Here is a 7,478-nt window from a genome sequence, read left to right as displayed (position 1 = left end):
CCCAGTGGTCTTAAATGGCCCCAGGTAGTTATGCATATTTTTTTTTGGTTCTTTTTTTCGGAGCTGGGGATCGAACCCAGGGCCTTGCGCTTCCTAGGTAAGCGCTCTACCACTGAGCTAAATCCCCAGCCCCGTTATGCATATTTCTTAAGGGATGGATTTCTACAGGCAAATGTATCTTACCTAGGTGGGTGGTTTATATGTTTTATCAATTGGTTGTAAGTTTATTGTGTGGATGTACTGTGGATTGAGAATTTAACACATAAATCTGATTGTTAAGTTCCAGCTTATTGAGTCATGATTTCACAGGGTAGTTCAGAGTTTATGCCTTAACTACCAGGATGAGGTTGCTGGGAGTGTGGGTAGAGGCCATGGCAGGGAGCTGCAACAGGCCAGCCACTGCTGGACTTCTAGAGCCCTGATTTAAGGTTAGTTCCACATTGCCCTTCAGTGCCAGAACTAACACCAGAGAGTGACCACCAGGTCATAGAGTACTAGCAGGCCAGAATGGAGTGGTGATGCACTGGAACCAGCTGCTGCTGAGATAATGATACCCCACATGCAATGTGGCCCTACAGTGCTGGCCCTAGCATGGGATAAAAGGCTATTTTAGATTTAATATTTACCGCAACACTATATGACTATGAATTGTATTTCTTTTCTGTTTTGATGGTTCTGAGCATATACTTAGTGACTTACTGTTATAAATGTCCTATCTTTATTATAATGTACCCTGCATGCTTCTAGATCAGCTTTCTGGGTTATGAAGAGGATTCTTTTTCATCACACAATTTCACTTTGTGCTTAAGTACAACAAGGTAACTTCTCATTAAATTGGGATTAAATTGGAATATTGTGCTTAATATGCATCCACTAAAACCAAGAAAACCAGACAACAATAACAAAACCCCTACATAGCTAAACTTTTCTCACACATCAAAGAAATAGTGTAGCACTTTAATTTGATTCTTTTCCTAAATTTTACTTTGTTGAGATGACTGTGTAAGTATGAAATTCCAAAAACATTGATGCCAACTAATGTTACTGGCCACTTTTTTCTATTGCTTTGTTCATCTGGACTTCTTTTCATCTGCCAAGTGTGAAAAAAAAAAAACAGTATTACCTCCTGCATCTTGGCATAACTAACTTTTTAGTTTTTGGCATTATACTCTGACCATGTTACATAAGACACATGAAACACATATGTCACTTAATATTTTAATATAGGCACATATATCTTTCCTTCATGTGTCTGTGTTTTCCATTATCACTTTAATGTCAAAATAACAATCAACTTTATGTCAAAGCAAAGGGATGTGGTATCATAAAAAATTAACTATACATGATTACTTTTAGAATACTTACCTGAAGCATTAAGATTTAGTATAGAGAAAGGCAGACAATCCTGAGAGCTCAGGGGAGACTGCCACTTCTGATCACATTCCTGGCCCAAGAGGAATCTGCCTAGTACCCTCTGGATACAGGAATATAGGAGCAGTCAGCAGCAAGAACCATCTGGTTTCTGCCTGTGCCCTAAATTGAACTGAACAGGTCCCTCAGCTCCCTGCATTCAGACCCCATGGGGGAGAGAGCTGTACTCTCAAAAGTGCAGATAATCCTGACAGCTCAGAGGAAACAACTACTTCTTTTCACATTCCTGACCCAAGAGGAATCTGCCTAGTGTGCCTAGGCACAGGGACCTAAGAGCAGTCAGGAGCAGGACCCTTCCTGGTTCTGCCTGCATCAAGAGCCTAAAGCCAGTCACCAAGAGCATCTATACACCTGAGAGCAGATATAAGACCAACTCTTCTGCTCTAAGCAACCTGCCTGGTAATCTTAGGACACACAAAGGCAGAAGTCATCTGGGACAGGACACTTCCGGTTTCTGGCTATACTCAGAGCTGAATCCGTCCCACAGTTCTCTGCACCCAAATCCCATGGGAGAGAGAGCTGGACTCTCAGAGTAGGACAATCCTGAGAACTCAGAAAGGGACAACTACTTCTGCCCACATTCCTGACCCAAGAGGAAGCCACCTAGTGTCCTCTGTACCCTCTAGGCACAGGGATCTAGGAGCAGTCAGAGGTAGGAACGTTCCTGTATCTGCCTGCACCAAGAGCTGAAAGCCAGTCACTAGGAGCGCCTACACACCTGAGAGCAGAGGTAAGACCAAATCTTCTTCACTAAGCAAACCAACTGGTGGCCTTAAGACACATAGACACAGGAGCAGCAATCTGTTCCCAGATCCAACTGAAAGAAAATTGTCTAGAAGAGTGCTGACACATAGGCATGCAGGAGGATGAAGCCACTATCAGAGATAGTAGGACAAGCTCATGCCAGAGACAACCTGATGGCAAGATGCAAGTGCAAGAACCTAAGAAACAGAAACCAAGACTACTTGGCATCATCAGAGCCCAGTTGTCTCACCAAGCAAATACTGGATATCCAAACACATCAGAAAAGCAAGATTTGTATTTAAAATCACATAATAGGATGATGATAATGGACTTTAAGAAGAACATAAACAACTCCCTTAAAGCAATACAGGACAACACAGGGAAATGAGTAGAAGCCCTTAAAGAGGAAACACAAAAGTCCCTTAAAGAATTACAGGAAAACACAATGGAACAGATAATGGAATTGAACCAAAGCATCCAGGATTTAAAAATAGAAATAGAAACAATAAAGAAATAACAAAGGGAGACAACCCTGGAGATAGAAAACCTAGGAAAGAGATTGGGAGTCATAGATGCAAGCATCACCAACAGAATACAAGAGATAGAAGAGAGAACTTCAGGGGCAGAAGATACCATAGAAAATATAGACACAACTGTCAAAGATAACGTAAAACACAAAAACCTCCTAGCCCAAAACATCCAGGAAACCTAGGACACAATGAGAAGATCAAACCGAAGAATAATAGGTATAGAACAGAGTGAAGAATCCCAACTTAAGAGGCCAGTAAATACTGTCAACAAAATTATAAAAGAAAACTTCTCTAACCTAAAGAAAGAGATGCCCATAAACATACAAGAAGCCTACAGATCTCCAAATAGACTGGACAAGAAAAGAAATTCCTCCAGTCCCATAATAGTCAAAACACCAAATGCACAAAAAAGAATGAATTATAAAAGCAGTAAGGGAAAAAGGTCAAGTAACACATAAAGGCAGACATATCAGAATTATACCAGACTTCTCATCAGAGACTATGAAAGCCAGAAGATCGTTGGCAGATATCATAGTGACCCAAAGAGAATACAAATGCCAGCCCAGGCGATTATATCAAGCAAAACTCTTAATTAGCATAGATGGAGAAACCAAGATATTCCATGAAAAATACAAATTTACACAATATCTTTCCACAAATCCAGCCCTAAAAAGGATAATAGATGGAAAACTCTAACACAAGGAGGGAAACTACACCCTAGAAAAAGCAAAAAAGTAATCTCCTTGCAACAAAAACAAAAGAAGAGAAAAACATAAACATAATTCCACCTCTCAAAACAAAAATAAAAGGGAACAACAATCACTTTTCCCTAATATCTCTTAACATCAGCGGCCTCAATTCACCAATAAAAAGACATAGAATAACAGACTGGATACACAAAGAAAACCCAGCATTTTATTGCATATAGGAAACATACTTCAGTGACAAAAACAGAAAATCCCTCAGAGTAAAAGGCTGGAAAATAACTTCCCAAGCAAATGGTCCTAAGAAAGAAGATGAAGTAGTCATTCTAATATTGAATAAACTTGACTTTAAACCAAAAGTTATCAAAAAAGATATGGAAGGATACTTCATATTCATCAAAGGAAAAATCCTCCAAGATGAGCTCTCAAATCTAAATATCTATGCTCCAAATGCAAGACCACTTACATTTATAAAAGAAACCTTACTAAAGCTCAAATTATACATTATGCCTCACACAATAATAGTAGATTTCAACACTCTACTGTCAGCAATGGACAAATCATGGAAACAGAAATTAAACAGAGACATAGAGAAACTAACAGAAGGTATGAACCAAATGGACTTAGACATTTATACAACATTTCACCCTAAAAGAAAAGGATATACCTTCTTCTCAGCACCTCATGGTACCGTCTCCAAAATTAACCATATAATCAGTTACAAAACAAGTCTCAACAGATACAAGAAGACAGAAATAATCCCATGCATCCTATCAGATCACCATGGACTAAGGCTGGTCTTCAATAACAACAAAAACAACAGAAAGCCCACATATACATGGAAGTTGAACAATGGTCTACTCAATGATAACTTGGTCAAGGAAGAAATAAAGAAAATAAAGATGTTTTAGAATTTAATGAAAATAAAGGCACACCATACCCAGACTTATGGAGCACAATGAAAGCAGTGCTAAGAGGAAAACTCATAGCTCTGAGTGCAAAAAGAAACAGGAGAAAGCATATGTTAGCAGCTTGACAGCACACCTAAAAGATCTAGAACAAAAAGAAGAAAATACACCCAAGAGGAGTAGAAGGCAGGAAATAATCAAATTCAGGGCTGAAATCAACCAAGTTGAAACAGAAAGGACTATACACAGAATCAACAAAACCAGGAGCTTGTTCTTTGAGAAAATTAACATGATAGATAAACCCTTAACCACACTAACTAGAGGGTACAGAGAATGTATCCAAATTAACAAAATCAGACATGAAATGGGAGACATAACAATAGAATCTGAGGAAATCCAAAAATCAGTAGATCCTACCACAAAAATCTGTTCCACAAAACTGGAAAATCTGATGAAATAAACAATTTTCTACACAAATACCAGGTACCAAAGTCAAATCAGGATCAGGTAAGCCATCTCAACAATCCCATAACTCCTGAAGAAATAGAAGCAGTAATTAAAAGTCTCTGAACCAAAAAGACCCCAGGATTTAGTGTAGAATTTTATCAGACCTTCATAGAAGACCTCATACCAATACTATCCAAACTATTGCACAAACTTGAAACAGATGGAGCACTACTGAATTCCTTCTATGAAGCCACAATTACTCTTATACCTAAACCACACAAAGACCCAACAAAGAAAGAGAACTTCATAACAATTTCCCATATGAATATTGACACATACGTATTAATCAAGATCTCTCAAACTAAATCCAAGAATGCATCAAAATTATCATCCATCATGATTAAGTTGGCTTCATCCCAGAGATGCAGGGATGGGCCAATATACCATTATTATTACTATTAATATAGTAAAAATGACCATCAACGTAACCTATTATGCTTACAAACTCAAAGAAAAATCCACAAGATTATTTCACTAGATGCTGAGAAAGCATTTGACAAAATTCAGCACCCCTTTGTGCTAAAAGACTTAGAAAGATCAAGAATTCAAGGCCCATACCCAAACAAAGTAAGAACAATATACAGTAAACCAGTAGCCAACATTAAACTAAATGGAGAGAAAATTGAAGCAATCCTACTAAAATCAGGGACTAGACTAGGCTGCCCACTCTCTCCCTACTTATTCAATATAGTACTTGAATTTCTAGCCAGAGCAATCAGACAACGAACTGAGGTCAAAGGGATACAAATTGGAAAGGAAGAAGTCAAAATATCACTATTTACAGATGATATGATAATATATTTAAGTGACCCCAAAAGTTCCACCAGAGAACTACTAAGCATAATAAATAATCTCAACAAAGTAGCTGGGTATAAAATTTACTGAAACAAATCAGTACTCAAAGGATAAAGAGGCTGAGACAGAAATTAGGGAAATAACACCCTTCACAATAGTCACAAATAACATAAAATACCTCAGTGTGACTCTAAACAAGAAACTAAAGGATCTTTATGGCAAGAACTTCAAGCCTCTGAAGAAAAAAAGTGAAGAATATCTCAGAAGATGGAAAGACCTCCTGAGCTCATGGATTGGCAGGATTAATATAGTAAAAATGGCCATTTTGCTAAAAGCAATCTACAGACTCAATGCAATCCCCATCAAAATTCCAAGTCAGTTCTTCACAGAGGTGGAAAGAGCAATTTGCAAATTAATGTGGAATGACACAAAACCCAGGATAGTGAGAACTATCCTCAACAATAAAAGAACTGGGGGAATCACTATCCCTGACCTCAAGCAGTACCACAGAGCAATAGTGGCAAAAACTGCATGGTCTTGGTACAGAGACATGAAGGTAGAAAAGTGAAATAGAATTGAAGACCCAGAAATGAACCCACACAGCCATGGTCACTTGATCTTTGAGAAAAGAGTTAAAACCATCCAGTGGGAAAAAGGTAGCATTTAAGACCATGTGGATCAAGGACCTCCACATAAAACCAGATACACTCAAACTAATAGAAGAAAAAGTGGGGAAGAGACTCGAACACATGGGCACTGAGGGAAATTCTCTAAACCGAGCACCAGTGGCTTATGCTCTAAGATCAAGAATCAACAAATGGGACCTCATATAATTGAAAAGCTTCTGTAATGCCAAGGATAATATCATTAGAACAAAATGGCAACTGACAGATTGGAAAAAGATCTTCACCAATCCTACAACTGATAGAAGGTTAATATCCAAAATATACAAAGAACTCTAGAAGTTAAACTCCAGAGAGCCAAATAATCCTATTAAAAATAGGGGTACAGAGCTAAACAAAGAATTCTCAGCTGAGCAACATTGAATGGCTGAGAAGTACCTAAAGAAATGTTCAACATCTTTAGCCATTAGGGAAATGCAAATCAAAACAACCTTGAGATTCTACCTCACACCAGTCAGAATGGCTAAGATCAAAATCTCAAGTGACAAGAGATGCTGGCAAGCATGTGGAGAAAGAGGAACACTCCTCCACTGTTGGTGGGATTGCATACTGGTACAACCGCTATGGAAATCAGTCTGCAGGTTCCTCAGAAAATTGGACATTCCAGTACCTAAAGACCCACCTATACCTCTCCTGGGTATATACCCAAATGATGCTCTAACATACAACAAGGACACATGTTCCACTATGTTCATAGCAGTCTTATAATAGCCAGAAGCTGGACAGAGCCCAGATGTTCCTCTACAGAGGAATAGATACAGAAAATTTGGTATATTTACACAATGGAGTACTACTCAGCTATCCAAAACAATGACCTCATGAAATTCTTAGGTAAATAGAAGGAACTTGAAAATGTCATCCTGCGTGAGGTAACCTAATTACAAAAATACACACATGGCATGCACTCACTGATAAGTGAATGTTAGCTCAAAAGCTGGAATTACCCTAGGTGCAATCCACAGACCACGTGAAGTTCAAGAAGGATGGTCAAAGTGAGGATGCTTCAGTCCTTCTTAAAAGAGGAGACAAATATATTCCTAAGAGTGGATATGGAGACAAAGTTTGGAGCAGAGACTGATGGAATGGACATTCAGAGCCTGCCCTACGTATGTGTGTGTGTGTGTGTGTGTGTGTGTGTGTGTGTGTGTGTGTGTGTGTATCCAAAACTAGATAATA

Source organism: Rattus norvegicus, chromosome 4 (assembly GCF_021556685.1).
Source record: "Rattus norvegicus strain SHRSP/BbbUtx chromosome 4, alternate assembly SHRSP_T2T, whole genome shotgun sequence".
NCBI lineage: Eukaryota > Metazoa > Chordata > Mammalia > Rodentia > Muridae > Rattus > Rattus norvegicus.
The sequence above is the reverse complement of the archived record's forward strand: the minus strand, read 5'-3'. Positions refer to the sequence as shown.